The following is a 16477-nucleotide window of genomic DNA, read 5'->3' on the forward strand; positions in this document are numbered from 1 at the left end:
CACGGAGGACTTCTACATCAACACCATAGCCTCTACGATGATGTGTGAGTAGTTTATCACAGACCTTCGGGTCCATAGTTATTAGCTAGATGGCTTCTTCTCTCTCTTTGGATCTCAATACAAAGTTATCCTCGATTCTCTTGGAGATCTATTCGATGTAATTCTTTTTGCGGTGTGTTTGTTGAGATCCGATGAATTGTGGGTTTATGATCAAGATTATCTATGAACAATATTTGATTCTTCTCTGAAATCTTTTATGCATGATTTAAATATCTTTGCAAGTCTCTTCGAATTATCAGTTTGGTTTGGCCTACTAGATTGATCTTTCTTGCAATTGGAGAAGTGCTTAGCTTTGGGTTCAATCTTGTGGTGTCCTTTCCCAGTGACAGCAGGGGCAGCAAGGCACGTATTGTATTGTTGCCGCCGAGGGTAAAAAGATGGGGTTTATATCATATTGCTTGAGTTTATCCCTCTACATCATGTCATCTTGCCTAATACATTACTCTAATATTATGAACTTAATACTCTAGATGCATGATGGATAGCGGTCGATGTGTGGAGTAATAGTAGTAGATGCAGAAATGTTTCGGTCTACTTGTCACGGACGTGATGCCTATATACATGATCATGCCTAGATATTCTCATAACTACGCGCTTTTCTATCAATTGCTCGACAGTAATTTGTTCACCCACCGTAGAATTTGCTATCTTGAGAGAAGCCACTAGTGAAACATATGGCCCTCGGGTCTATCTTCCATCATATTAGTTTCCTATCTACTTGCTATTTCTATTTTGCAATCTTTATTTTCCAATCTATACAACAAAAATACCAAAAATATTTATCTTATTATTTTTATCATATCTCACTTTCGTAAGTGACCGTGAAGGGATTGACAACCCCTTTATCGCGTTGGTTGCGAGGTTCTTGTTTGTTTGTGCAGGTACGAGGGACTTGCGTGTAGTCTTCTACTAGACTGATACCTTGGTTCTCAAAACTGAGGGAAATACTTTTGCTACTATGCTGCATCACCCATTCCTCTTCAAGGGAAAACCAACGCAAGCTTAAGAGGTAGCATCCCTCCTTGAGCCAAAGGTAGAAGAACTGGTGAAGCAGCGTCACAGAGGGCATCACCCCCACAGACGCCTCACGGTAGAAGGCAAAGATTGATAGGAGGAGGACGGAGTTGGGATGAAGATGGAGTGCGTGAAGATTGTAGTGACGGAGGACGGCACAGAAGAAGCCGGAGAAGGAGGGGACCAGCCTCGCAAAAACGATGTGCAAGAAGAAGGGATAGACGGTACCGCCCAAAGCTTCGGGCTTGGCGGAGCTGGCCCGGAGCGCCGTCTCTCCCCCCTCGTTGTTGTCGCTCGCCGTCACCAGGAGCGCAGCGGCAAGGTTCTTGTTCGATACCGTGGACGCGCTCAGGGCATGCTCAAACCACATGGGTGAACGCGCGCCCTTCTCCTTGTCGGTGGCCATCAGCTATGGGCTGGCGGAAGAGTTTCGGTGGATTTAGGGCTCTCTGGGCAAGGAGAAAGGGGATCTGGAGCAAGACAAAAGGAAGGCAATGAAAGTTCTACAGCAAGCACCAGCCCTTTTGATAGCCAGGGATGGTTGCCGAGGCAGCATGGGGAAGCGGAGGCATCCACGTCCCATCAATCGCCATGCGTCGACCAAGGCCGTAGGCGGTTGGGGCCCGCGGCGCTCCACACTTGCCCTTTGGCTTCGCCTCGAAGCCAAGTTCGAGCGCGCCCTGGGCTCGGGGGCTACCGTCGGTGTCTTGGGAACGGGGGTACCCAGACTTTCCTGCCTACAGCCAACGGCGTGGCTCCATCGGCGTCCCGGTACGGCCCGGTTTCAGCAGCAATGACTCAAGACCATCGCGAGGCGGACGACACCAAGACCCCCCTGGGGCGGCCTCACTAGGCTGGCTCCCCGAGGAGCGGAGATATCAATGCAAGGTGTACCTCGTGAGCCATGACGACCAAGGCCAGGCGGGCGCCAGCGGGTGTAGTTTCCCCTTTGGTGCCATGGAGGCAAGCACAGGCGTGGAGTCTCGAGGAATCAGGCAAAGGTTTCCATATTTGTGCAACGAGACTAAGACCGCTAGGACGACAGGACGGAGGTCATCGCAGAGCCCACTGCAGTGTCACCACTAGAGCCTTTGCAAGTGAAGACTAATTTTGTTGGGATAACTTGTACTAGTTGTCTCCCTTTGAATTTGGCCATTGTGGGATCCCTTGCCGCCTACATTTGGGAAGAGGACCAAGGCCACTATAAATGGGACTTAGCCACCACCCGAGATAGGGATCAGATCATTCAAACCATCCTCACACCCACCAGCTCATCGAGCTTAAGAACACCTCACCTCCTGAGGCAGTTCGTCCTTTGTACTAGTTCATCCTTAGCCCCTCGAGGCAATCCACCACAAAGCTGGAGTAGGGTATTACATCGCAAGGTGGCCTGAACTAGGATAAACTGTTGTGTCTCTTGTCCCTTAGGTTCGTCGAGCTAGGTTGTGGAATCGTTGGGCCAGCGGTTTGGGGAGAGGGAGTTCTTTGTATGCACCCCAGTGTTCGAACCTCTCAAGGGTCTGCGGAACCCCAGGATCTGGCAGTCTCCTTATAAAATGCTTTATGGAAAAGCTTGCCATTTGCCTCTTGAGTTAGAACATATAGCATATTGGGCAATTAAAGAACTCAACTATGATTTCAAGCTTGCCGGTGAAAATAGGTTATTTGATATTAGCTCACTAGATGAATGAAGAACCCAAGCTTATGAAAATGCCAAGTTGTTTAAAGAAATCGTTAAAAGATGGCATGATAAAAGAATCCAAAAGCGTGAGTTCAAAGTGGCTGAATATGTCCTTTTTTACAACTCTCGTTTCAGATTCTTTGCAGGAAAACTTCTCTCCAAATGGGAAGGACCTTATGTTATCAAAGAAGTTTATCGTTCTGGAGGTATCAAAAATAAATAATGCTGAAGGTACTAACCCGAAGGTTGTCAATGCGCAAAGAATTAAACACTATATCTCAGGTACGCCTATTAATTTTGAAAGCAATGTTATTCAAACCATGACACCGGAGGAACACATAAAATAATCCTTCCAGAACACTCCAAAATCGTGAAAAAGAGGAGGTATGTGATACAGTAAGTAAACGGACTCCGAAAAATCCGCAAAAATATTTTTTGTCAGTTTTGGAATATTTAAAAAATTGGGAAAATAAGAAACAACCAGGAAGGCAACCCTGGTGGGCACAAGACAACAGGGCACGCCTGGCAGGCGCGCCCAGGTGGGTTGTGCCCACCTCGGGTACCTTCCGAACTATGTTTTTCTTCCATTTTCTTGTTTCCCAAGATAAAAATCTTTACATACCCCCCAAACCCATTGACCACCGTATCATGAAGAAATCTTTTGTTCTTATTTTCTTGTTGTATTCTGACAGATCTGGATCGTCATGGCCGCTTCAAGCTCCTCCAAGGACAAGTTCTTCGAGAACATCATCAACCCGTATATGCGGGAGGTGATGCAGCACCCTCAAGCCATTGTGATGCGTGAGGGGGTGCTCCACATCAGCGGCGTCCAGGGCCCCAAAGGGACGGGACCATGGATGCTAGGCTCGAAGCTATGGAGCAGAAGGTCTTCAAGTGCAAGGGGATGGTGAAACATGGACTCAATGCCAATCACCTCATGATCACGGGGACTACACACATGATCTCAAGGTGGATGGCAAATCCATGAAGGACTTCGTCTTCACCTTCAACGAGCAAATCAACTTTCTGCAGAGCCAAATCAATGATCTCCAAAACCAAGTCTTTGAATATGAGGCAAGGTTTAAAGGTATGAGTTTGGCTGCCAGTTGCAGGACCCGGGAGACTCACTCGTCTTATGATGGTGAACCTTTGCCATGAAAAACCTGAAGATAAGATCACCACTACATCATCACCACCACCACCTTCTTCATCACCAAAGGAGCACATGAGTATCGGGTATGGGCACTCCCCTTGGCTTGTGCCAAACTTGGGGGAGGTACCCCGATATCGTATCACCACCACTATCTTTTGCCCTTATTTATTTTAGTTCAATCCTTAGTTATTTTTTGCATTAGTTGAATAAAAATTTAGTTCGATCTTCCTACAAGAGGTTGCTTAGTGGTCTATCTATCCTTGTAATCATGTGCAAGATATATAATAAATATTAGTTTGAGTCTTGCTTTCTTTACTTTCATGTTCAATACAAATAAAGGAAAATAAATGAAAAGGTCATATGCTAATCTTATGGTAAGTAATGACATCACATAAGGAAGAGTATAAGTAGTAAGATTTATTGGAGATTGACAAACATAGCTGTCGGGGGCATGACCCCCGGGTAGGCCCAAGACGGAAAACGACGCTTAAAAAACATTAGGGCCCGCAATGCCCCTCAATCCGGCTCGCACTTGGCCGGGTTGCTCAACCCGGCCGCCCGGCCGGGTCCCTGTCCGGCTGCACGAGCCGGCCTGCTACGCGAATTCAACCGCGACATCACATCCGACACAACACCGATAAGATGGCCATGCCGCAACCACTGTTACTGATAAAGCATACACTATTCACTCATCACACGCGACATCATGTACAGTGCTACTTGTCCTTGGGCACTATTGTATAAAGTGACCCAGAAAAGGCACTTTCTTGAAGAAGAGGTCACACCCTTGGCCAAGGGGACACACACCCACACACTCATATACAGCCACAACACTCAATCGGCCACAAGGCCATTCATGCCACACTCACACTCACCCACACTCACTTACATATGAAGCCGAGTAGAAGATAAGTGTAGCCGGCTTCCCGACTCATCCGAATACAGCTTAAGGAGTGCTCTGTACTGCAAAATATATTTCACATATATTTAGACATGCAGAAGTAGGAGTATTATCTCTTCGGAGAGCTCCGAACCTGGGTAAATCACCGCGTGCTATTTGCCAAATCCCGTCCCTTGATCTCCAAAGCAATCTTGCCCTCACCTCAAGCCACCCCGTGGCATCCGTCGTCTCACGAACCCACCCGCGAGATAACCACGACAGTTGGCGCCCACCGTGGCTCAAGCTGCCGCGGAACCGCGGTCCGGGCGGAACCATCTTTGTCATTATCAACGCGGCATCGTGCCGTCTCTCCGGTAGCGCTCGGGGGCTCGACATCGACCCGCCCCCGGAGCAACCTCACGGGACGGCGCGCCCTCGGCGTCGGCGTTGCCTTCTTCGTCGCCACCACCGCGGCATCGCCGTCGTCCACGCATCCGCGCGCCACATCTCGCTCCAGTTGTTCCGGCAGCACGCCGCCGCTCCTCCGCCCGGCTGTTCACTGAGCCCCTTCTGCTCCGCCCCGTCACGGCCGGCGGCGCCTGGTTCGTCGTCGGAAACCTCAGTATCTCGCGCTCGCTCCAGCCCGCGATGCTTACGCTCGTCTTCCTCCTATTGCTCCCAGCTCACCCTCCTACCCGAGTACCCATGCTGCAGCTGCCCTCACGCAGTTACATGCTAGCCAGACAAAAGCCAAAAACCATTGCCATACACTTCCCTGATGTGGCCGTACACTCCTCGTACACAAGTCAGATATTGGCAATGCTTTGCCCGTGCATTGGCCAGGCAGTGGCCGTACAATCATCCTTGCACTCCACCGCGTGCAGCAATCGTCATGCTCCCTGCATTGGCACTGCTCCTCACCGCTCGCCGCTCCAGCTACCTCGCAGGCCAACTCCGACGCCCACGCATCGCCGGCTCCTCGCGCCCGGAGCCGTGTCTAGCTCTGGCTCCGCATCGCTCCACCTCCATGCAGCTGCGCCGCCGCCGCCTGCTGCTCCTACTGCCTACCGCTGTACCCGCTGCAAATATTCCATCTCGTCGTGCTTGAACGACGCCCATGCATCCCCTCGTACAAGTTTGGCGCAGCACCGCGTCGCCTCCCGCCGCTCCCGCTGGCCGCGCCTAGCGCGCTTTTGCGGCCGGCTGCGCCGCTCCCCGCCGCCTCTCCGCGTCGACAGTTTCACCCTCGCCAGCTGGCTCCAGGGCCCCGCCGCTGTCTGCCTCCCGCGCGCGGCCCTGTCAGCACCGCGCTCGCGTCGGTCCCCCTCCTGCGCGCCGATTTAAGGCCGCCTTCCTGTCGCCGCCCTCTCCGCCAGTCGGCTCTGCCTCCACCCGGCCACGCTGCCGCAATGCCCGCTAAGCCGGCTGCGGCTCTCCACGCCAGCAAGGCCACGCCCCGGCGAGCCCCCCACGTCGCTGCGCCTAGCCGCCGGGTCACCGCGCCCGGCTCTCTCCGGCTCCGCGTCCCGCGTCGGCCGGGTCGCCGCTGCCGCCTCCCGTGCACTGGTCGCCCTCCGGCTCCGCTCCGAGCAACTTTGCCCCTCCCGCGCTGGCCGGGTTGCCACTGCCACCTCCCACGCCATCTGGCCTCGTCCGCACCTCGCCGGCATCTCCTCCGACCCGGCTGGCCGCCGGCCGGCCCCGTCCGCGCACGCCGGGTCCCCTGCTTCGGCTCGCCGACGGCCCGTCCTGCCCGCTCGTCGGGTCCTCCGCTCCGCCTGCTCGCGACGCGACCGGCCTCCGCCCGCGTCGGCCCCAGATCCGCCTCCCGCCCGCACGCCGAGCCGGCTCGCCGGCGTCCCGCAAGCCGGCTCTGCCCGCTACCCGGCGTCCGCGCACCCGGCCCCCATGCGCGCCCTCGCGCAGCGCCGCTCATCCGCCGGCGTCGGCCGGATCCTCGGCTCCACCGCGGTCGGGCCGGCTTCCCATCCCATCTCGGCGCTGCCTCCCTCGGCCGGCCCCGTCCCTGGCTCCTGCGGCCGCGTCACGCCCACCGGCTCCGGCTCCCCACATGGCCGGGTCTGCACGCTCGCCGGCTCCGGCATCCCCGCAGTCGGCTCGCCGCCAGCAGGCCCCGCGCATGAGCGCTCGCTCCCCTGCTTCGCTTCGACCGAGTCCCGCTCTGAAGAAAGAAACAGAGAAAAACGAAGTTGAACCCGGCCGTGCCAAAAAAAGAAAGAAAGAAAAAAATGACGGCTTAGTTCGCTCGCCCGCGTCATCGCCTGCCGACGCCTGGTCGGCTGGCGAGCCGACCTGGCTGCCCGTCCGCCTCGACGCCTACCCGGCTGGCGGGCCGACCCGACTACATGTCCGCTTCAACGCGTGGCCAGTCGGGCCCGACCGGCTGGGGCACCCCTCGAGCCACCCGGAGGCTACACCCAGTGGAAGGGACCCACCCGCTGTCATCAACAACCTCTATCTCGTTCACACGAAAATCAATGTGAGCTTCTGACCCGCATACTTTCACACCATGTGCAAACACGGATACCCGAGAGACATTTGGGACCACCTTCGCCTTTATTACAGTTGCACTACTGTTCGCCCCGGCGCCAGCTAGTCTCGACCCGGAGGCTGGCCGCTCAGCCCGACACGTTTATTCCCGCAGACGGCTTTGTAGCGCACACAGTACCGAAGGCCCACTCTCAGCCACAGACCGCAGCGCGGCTGTCCGGCAAGCGAGACCAAAAGCTGGAGGTCACCCCACACGAAAAATGTCCGGGAGAAGACGGCTTGGGCAACCCGGCCGTTTCTTTTATGAGTATCTACTTGGTCAAATCCGCTCTTGTACTCCGAGTATTGTACGCTCCACTCCGCGGCCACTCTTCGTAACAGCTACAGACCGGCTTCGGGCTGTCTAGCTAACAAGAGGCAAAGCCAAAGAGTAGAGGGGACATGAAAAAGACTGAAGGGGGCTCGGACGAAACCGATTCGGAACCCTCTACATAAAACTTGCAATGCTAAATGCAAACATTTGATATATCTGCGCGGACTAACCATTTTTTTCGCACGATCATCGCCGTGGGGAACCCCCAGCTCGCCCGGAGGCTCGGAGGCTACACGCGGGTTGCAGGCCCAACGCCGGCTGTAACCGGCGTTTCCGACGCCACCGTCGACTTCATCAACAATAGAAAGACCCTTCGCCCAACTTTTCCAAGTTGCGCGGAGGCTCGGAGGCTACACCCAGTGGGTGCGCTCGCACGCCCCCACTCAGCCGACAGACTCCGCGTTCGCGTCCGGCAGGGACCCCCGCCCTCCAGCCGGTGGAACCCGCGTCCGCGCCCGGCACCCTCGACGTCACTGTTGGTTTCATCAACAACAACGAAGACCCTCCGCCCAACTTTTCCAAAGTTCCCCAGAGGCTAGACCCAGTGGGTGCGCTCGCACGCCCCCACTCAGCCGACGGACTCCGCGTACGCGTCCGGCAGGGCCCCGCGTCCTCCAGCCGGCGGACTCCGCGTTCGCACTCGGCACCCTCGACGTCACCGTCGGCTTCATCATCAACAGCAAGACCCTCCGTGCAACTTTTCCAAGTTGCCCAGAGGCTCGGAGTCTACACCCAGTGGGTGTGCTCTCGCGCACCCACTCGGAACACGCCGCGCTTGTTGCACGCCCGTCGCCGGCTGCAACCGGCATCTTCAACGCCATCTACTACATCGACGCCCGCTAAAACCCTCCGCGCAACTTTTCCAAGTTGCCCGGAGGCTCGGAGGCTACTGTCGGGGGGATGACCCCCAGGTAGGCCCAAGACGGCAAACGATGCTTAAAAAACATCAGAGCCAGCAACGCCCCTCAATCCGGCTCACACTTGGCCGGGTTGCTCAACCCGGCCAAGTCCCTCAACCCGGCCGGACTCCTCAACCCGGTCGCCCGACCGGGTCCCTGTGCGGCTGTTCCAGCCGGCCTGTTATGCGAAGTCAACCGCGACATCACATCCAACGCGACACCGATAAGACGGCCATACCGCAACCACTATTACTGATAAAGCATACACTATTCACTCGTCACACGCGACATAATGTACAGTGCTACTTGTCCCTGGGCACTATTGCATAAAGTTGCCCAGGAAAGGCACTTTCTTGGAGAAGAGGTCACACCCTTGGCAAGAAGACGTTGCCTTGGCCAAGGGGACACGCACCCACACACTCATATACAGCCACAACACTCATTCGGCCACAAGGCCATTCATGCCACACTCACACTCATCCACACTCACTCACATATGAGGCCGAGTAGAAGATAAGTGTAGCCGGCTTCCCGATTCTTCCGGATACAGCTTAAGAAGCACTCTGTACTGTAACATATATTCAACAGATATTAAGACATGCAGGAGTAGGAGTATTATCTCTTCGGAGAGCTCTGAACCTGGGTAAATCACCGTGGGATGTTTTCCCAATCCCGTCCCTTGATCTCCAAAGCAGTCTTGCCCTCACCTCAAGCCACCCCGTAGCATCTGTCGTCTCACGAACCCACTCGCGAGATAACCACGACAATAGCATTGGTCAGTGATGCAATTCATGAAAGAATTAATAAGGGAAGACAAGTTCACATGCAAATAAACTATCTTGGACATCTTTTATGTATGTGAGCCCCCATCAAAATATTATATGCCAAAATTGTTGACGTTCGACAAGGAAGACAATGTATTGATTTATGTTTGTTCATATTCACATGGAAATTATATTGTCATAGATCCTTTAACATGTGGTGCTTGCCCCATATCTTTGCTAGCCAAAAATTCCGCACTAAGTAGAGATACTACTTGTGTATCGAAAAACCCTTAAACCCTAATCTTGCTTTGAGAGTCCACCATACCTACCTATGGATTGAGTAAGATCATTCAAGTAAATTTTCATCGGTGCAATAAGGCAATAAAAATAGCTTCTGAATGTGTAAGCTCATTTAGTGTAAGATAAAATTGAGCATTGTACAAACTTGTGATGGCAAAATAATAATGGCGACAGACTCATAATAAAGGTTGCTATCACAAGGGGCAATATAATGTGATGTTCCTTTGCAGTAAGAGATTGATCATACAACCAAAAAGTGCATGACAACCTCTGCTTCCCTCTGCGAAGGGGCTATATTTTACTTTTATGTATTTACTTTTATGCAAGAGTCAAAGTATTCTTCCTTTTTATTTTCTCTTTTGTAAGCATCATGTGGTGAGGAAAGATCTAGGCACATATATCCAGTTGAATATGGGTGGACATGAGTTATTATTGTTGACATGACCCTTGAGGTGAATGCGTTGGGAGGCGAAACTATAGGCCCCTATCTTCCTATGTGTCTAGTTGAAACTTTTTGCTCATGGTTATGCGGTGAGTCTTAGCAATCATAGAAGACTATATGATAGTTGAGTATGTGAACTTGCCAAAAGGCTCTAATACGTGACCCTTCCTAAAAAGATGATGAATTGTAGTTGCAAAGTTGACTGAGAACATAGTTTGTTGGTTTTCAATAGAGTTTATGCTTTATACTTCGATGTTGTGATGAAGAATTGTCACTTGTTCATGAGAAGTTTATGATAAAAGTTATGTGATAAAATTTCTATGATAAAGTTTGTTGTTGTTATAATAATATACATGATGCTTCTATGTCAGTATTTTGTTTTTATCGGCACCTCTCTCTCTCTCTCTAAGAATGTGGACATGTTTTTTGATTTTGGTTTTCGCTTGAGGACAACCGAGGTCAAAGCTTGGGGGAGTTGATACATCCATTTTGCATCATGTTTACCTACTATTATTTACTATGTTTTAGCAAACACTGGTACAGCGAGGTGCTATACAAACAGTTTTTAACCCCTTTCCGCGATGACATTTGGAACCGTCGCCAAGTGAGTGTGGGAGATAGGGGGTCCTTCCCACATGACCCAGAAACCGTCGGGGATAGGCCCTCCTGGGACACAGGCTGGGGAAAATGAGCTCGTGTGCAATCGGCCGAGGCATTGAAACCCAATCATTTATGTTCGTATGTACATCCCACACTGTGAATCCAAGAAAAACATTTACATTCGTATGTATATCACACACATCAATCCAACGAATACGTTTCCATTCTTATGTATAGCCCACACCGTCAATCTAGGGAAAATGTTTCTGTTCGTATGTACATCCCACACAGTTTTATGTATAGGCTCATGTGTGAAAGGTGTAACTATCACACACACTCTGCCTTGGTTAATTGTTTGCTTTTATTAGTTACATCACACACGATTTGATGAAGAAAACTGTGTGGCATTGGGCTATCCATCACAAGCGCTTTTACTGCCAGAACCGTTTGCAAAGTTCCATGACCGTCTGTTCTCTTTTTACATCGCACACATTGTTTTCTTTCTAACCATGTGCACATTATTTTATTAGCTCCTTTATATTTTTATTTTTGCCTGTAATTTATTATTCGAATTGGAAATTTTGAAATATGAAACATGCAATTCAAATTCTCAGCACAATGGTTCAACAACGAATCCATAAATAAAATTGCCAGTACAATATGTTCAGTAATTACATGATTAGAAAACAATTAAATATCATGAACCACAATATTTAAAGGCGGTAAACGTGAAGAGACACGTGTAAATCATTTTGCATGCCGATAGTGTTGAAGAAGCAGAATGCCCATAATGTGCCTTCCTGCATGCCATAGGCATGAACCACTTTTGTTCAACCCCTTGTGACGATCGCTTGCCCATCCTTTACTACCTTCAGGAAGACTTCTAGAGAATTATCATGGTAGCATGAATTATATACTTTAACCTTAGTTGCCTCCACTCCGGTCATGTAGTTTGCAAGGTAATCATCAGTAAATAGCTTCGAAATCCATTGAAAAGAGAAAAATATCAGATACTGAGGTCTAATAGAGTAACTTGTTGTGGGCAGGGGAAAAGGCAACACATTACCTACCATCCTAAAGTTCATTGTTGCCTGGGACAAAGTGTAAATAAAGAGCCTAATTCCGATCACCCATTTCTCTCGCCTAACAATCTTTCTTAGTTTCCTCACTTGACGCTTGTTCATGAATATCTCATTGCCCCATACGCAAAAGGGATCGAAGCGTGGATCAGTACCGCTCATATATGTACCTACAAGCAACCAGTAAATGTTAGAAGCTAAACTGAGATTGTGATGTAAAATACAACTACCTATCTTCCTAAGTACACGTATATTTTTAGATATTTCAATATGAATTCGTTGTTGAACCATTCCGATCACCCATTATTCGAATTGGAAATTTTGAAATATGAAACATGCAATTCAAATTCTCAGCACAATGGTTCAACAACGAATCCATAAATAAAATTGCCAGTACAATATGTTCAGTAATTACATGATTAGACAACAATTAAATATCATGAACCACAATATTTAAAGGCGGTAAACGTGAAGAGACACGTGTAAATCATTTTGCATGCCGATAGTGTTGAAGAAGCGGAATGCCCATAATGTGCCTTCCTGCATGCCATAGGCATGAACCACTTTTGTTCAACCCCTTGTGACGATCGCTCGCCCATCCTTCACTACCTTCAGGAAGACTTCTAGAGAATTATCATGGTAGCATGAATTATATACTTTAACCTTAGTTGCCTCCACTCCGGTCATGTAGTTTGCAAGGTAATCATCAGTAAATAGCTTCGAAATCCATTGAAAAGAGAAAAATATCAGATACTGAGGTCTAATAGAGTAACTTGTTGTGGGCAGGGGAAAAGGCAACACATTACCTACCATCCTAAAGTTCATTGTTGCCTGGGACAAAGTGTAAATAAAGAGCCTAATTCCGATCACCCATTTCTCTCGCCTAACAATCTTTCTTAGTTTCCTCACTTGACGCTTGTTCATGAATATCTCATTGCCCCATACGCAAAAGGGATCGAAGCATGGATCAGTACCGCTCATATATGTACCTACAAGCAACCAGTAAATGTTAGAAGCTAAACTGAGATTGTGATGTAAAATACAACTACCTATCTTCCTAAGTACACGTATATTTTTAGATATTTCAATATGAATTCGTTGTTGAACCATTCCGATCACCCATTATTCGAATTGGAAATTTTGAAATATGAAACATGCAATTCAAATTCTCAGCACAATGGTTCAACAACGAATCCATAAATAAAATTGCCAGTACAATATGTTCAGTAATTACATGATTAGACAACAATTAAATATCATGAAGCACAATATTTAAAGGCGGTAAACGTGAAGAGACACGTGTAAATCATTTTGCATGCCGATAGTGTTGAAGAAGCGGAATGCCCATAATGTGCCTTCCTGCATGCCATAGGCATGAACCACTTTTGTCCAACCCCTTGTGACGATCGCTCGCCCATCCTTCACTACCTTCAGGAAGACTTCTAGAGAATTATCATGGTAGCATGAATTATATACTTTAACCTTAGTTGCCTCCACTCCAGTCATGTAGTTTGCAAGGTAATCATCAGTAAATAGCTTCGAAATCCATTGAAAAGAGAAAAATATCAGATACTGAGGTCTAATAGAGTAACTTGTTGTGGGCAGGGGAAAAGGCAACACATTACCTACCATCCTAAAGTTCATTGTTGCCTGGGACAAAGTGTAAATAAAGAGCCTAATTCCGATCACCCATTTCTCTCGCCTAACAATCTTTCTTAGTTTCCTCACTTGACGCTTGTTCATGAATATCTCATTGCCCCATACGCAAAAGGGATCGAAGCGTGGATCAGTACCGCTCATATATGTACCTACAAGCAACCAGTAAATGTTAGAAGCTAAACTGAGATTGTGATGTAAAATACAACTACCTATCTTCCTAAGTACACGTATATTTTTAGATATTTCAATATGAACTACATACGGATGTATATAGAATTATAGACATAGTTTAGATTATAATCTAGATTCACTCATTTTGCTCCTTATCTAGTCTATATTGGAATCTCTAAAAATACTTATATGTAGGAATAGATGGTCTATAAGACATGGGATGCAGCTAACCTCGATGGAAAACAACAGCATCACCCATTGTAGCCCTGTGTAATTACATGGAAAGCCAATGTTAACTACAACAGGGTTAACATCCACCAAAAATAGCGAATGGTAATAAAATGGCAGCATCTGTAGTGATATCTTCATTGAAAGAGTAGCACGGTAGAAAAGGGACGAATTAAAAAATGTATACAACTGTTAATTGCAACAGGCTTAACAGCATCCTAATTCATGTTTTCCAAGTTTGTAGCCATTGAAATACAACTCTTTAAAAATGGATACAACTGTTAATTGCAACAGGCTTAATGGCCATTGAAACCGGTATTGATAAAAATGCAATTGGCAGAGTTAAACATCACAAGGCAGGTGCTACCAGATCAGATAATGGCCCAGTTGTCTATAAAAAGGTAAAGAAAATAGCTAAAATGTGTTAGGCATGTTTACTACAACATGCTTAATACATCGACCATACAAAACATAGCCATTAATTGAAACTCGTATTGGTAAGATTGAACTGGTGAGTACATACTTGGTAAGTCTTGAGAGGTAGTTGCTGGGGCACTTCATCTTGGCCAGAGCCCGCCAAAAGTCAGCGGCGACGGAGGCGAGCTGTTCCTTCGGGTCGAGGCATGGATCAGTGCCACTAACATGTGTACCTACAGGCAAAAAGCAAATGGTAGAAGTTAAACTGCAATTGCACAAATGATGTGAAATACTGTAAGACATGGGATGTAGCTAACCTCGATGGCAAACAACAACATCTGCCGTTATGACCCTGCGTAAGTACATGGACAGGCATGTTAAGTACAACAGGGTTAGCATCCACCAAAAATAGCAAATGGGGAGCATGTCCAGTATATCTTCATTGCGGAGAGTAGCATGGTAGCAAATGGACAGATTAAAAAATGGATACAACTGTTAGTTACAACAGGCTTAACAACATCCTAAGTCATGTTTTGTAAGTTTGTAGCCATTGAAATACAATTGTTTAAAATGGATTAACGGTTAATTGCAACAGGCTTAATAGCCATTGATACCAGTACTGATAAAAATGCAATTGGCATAGTTAAACATCACAAGGCTGGTGCTGCCAGAGCAGAGAATGGTCCATATGTCTGTAAAAAGGTAGGGAAAGTAGCTAAAACATATTAGGCATGCTTACTAGAACATGCTTAATATATCGGCTATACAGAACATAGCCACTAATTGCAACTGGTTTTGGTAAGATTGAACTAGTGAGTACATACATGGTAAATCCTGAGAGGTAGTTGCTGGGGCACTTCATCTTGGCCAGAGCCCGCCCAAAGTCAGTGATGGTGGAGGCGAGCTGTTCCTTCAGGTCGAAGCGTGGATCGGTGCCACTAACATGTGTACCTATAGGAAACCAATAAATGGTAGAAGTTAAACTACAATTGCACAAATGATGTGAAATACTGTAAGACAAGGGATGCAGCTAACCTCGACGACAAACAACATCATTGGCCGTTATGACCCTACGTAAGTACATGGACAAGCATTTTAGTAGAACAGGGTTAGCATCCACTAAAAATAGCAAATGGGCAGGATCTCTAGTGATATCATGAGTCATGTATCGTAAGTTTGTTGCTAGTATTAGTGAAATTGAGCTGGACACGGTAATATTTGAACATCACAAAGTGTGCAGTACTGAAATAAACAAGGCACGAACATGCTTAATACATCAACCGTACAAATCATAGTCGTTGCAAGTGGTATTGGTAAGATTTAGCTGGTCAGATCTTACCTGTTAAGTCCTGGGGGGTAGTCGCTACGGCACTTCATCTGGGCCAGAGCCTGCACCATGTCGGTGGCAGCGGAGGTGAGGTGTTCCTCCGGGTCAACACGCACATCGGCCATCGCGCCATGGACTGCCATCAGCTCCTGGATGTGGGGATTCAGAGGCATGAGGATGTCTCGCAGGCGCTATTTAAGCAATCAGGCCGGGGCCGTGATAGAGATCGGTGGGTTACCTAACTGGATCCAAGCAGAACTTAGATGTGGTTGCGGCAGCGGCGGTTTGAGATGCCGATAGGGGGAGGCGCGGCGGGGGTACTGAGGAAATTTGATAGGTGGGGATGTGGCTGGAGGAATAAATTCTGAAATCATGCGCCTATTGAAAATTTCACTTTGAAACTTGAAACATGGGCGGGGGAAACACACAACGCAAACGAAGCGTGTAAAATACTCGTGTGCGAGAAAATAGAAAATTGGAAGATCCTGTCTCCAAAAAACTGTACACGTGTAGTTGATTTTTTCGGTCAATGGTACACCCAGTTTATTAGGAAACATCGCACGTGTAGCTAATTTATGGATCATTAATGCAAAAAAACACAGACGGGTACATCATAGATATCATGTGTTTTGTGATCTTCTAATGATTAACGCAAAAAATGCACATGGGCACACATGCTAATCAACGCTCAAAGCCCTCAAAGGATGCTCTTACTGACATTATACGTTAATACTACAAACTTAAAGTACTACTGATAATTTTCTCTAATACTACAAACTTAAACTACTTCTCACATGCTGCCATCGGGGCATGCTGGCCAGACGCCGGCATTCTCCTTCCCGGCCTCAGCCCACCGCGCTTTATCTCCGCCAAGCTGTCCTCACCACAGAGTGCAGCCTCTTCTTTCTTGCAGCGGCGG

This window comes from Triticum dicoccoides, chromosome 6A (genome assembly GCF_002162155.2).
Source record: "Triticum dicoccoides isolate Atlit2015 ecotype Zavitan chromosome 6A, WEW_v2.0, whole genome shotgun sequence".
Classification (NCBI taxonomy): Eukaryota; Viridiplantae; Streptophyta; class Magnoliopsida; order Poales; family Poaceae; genus Triticum; species Triticum dicoccoides.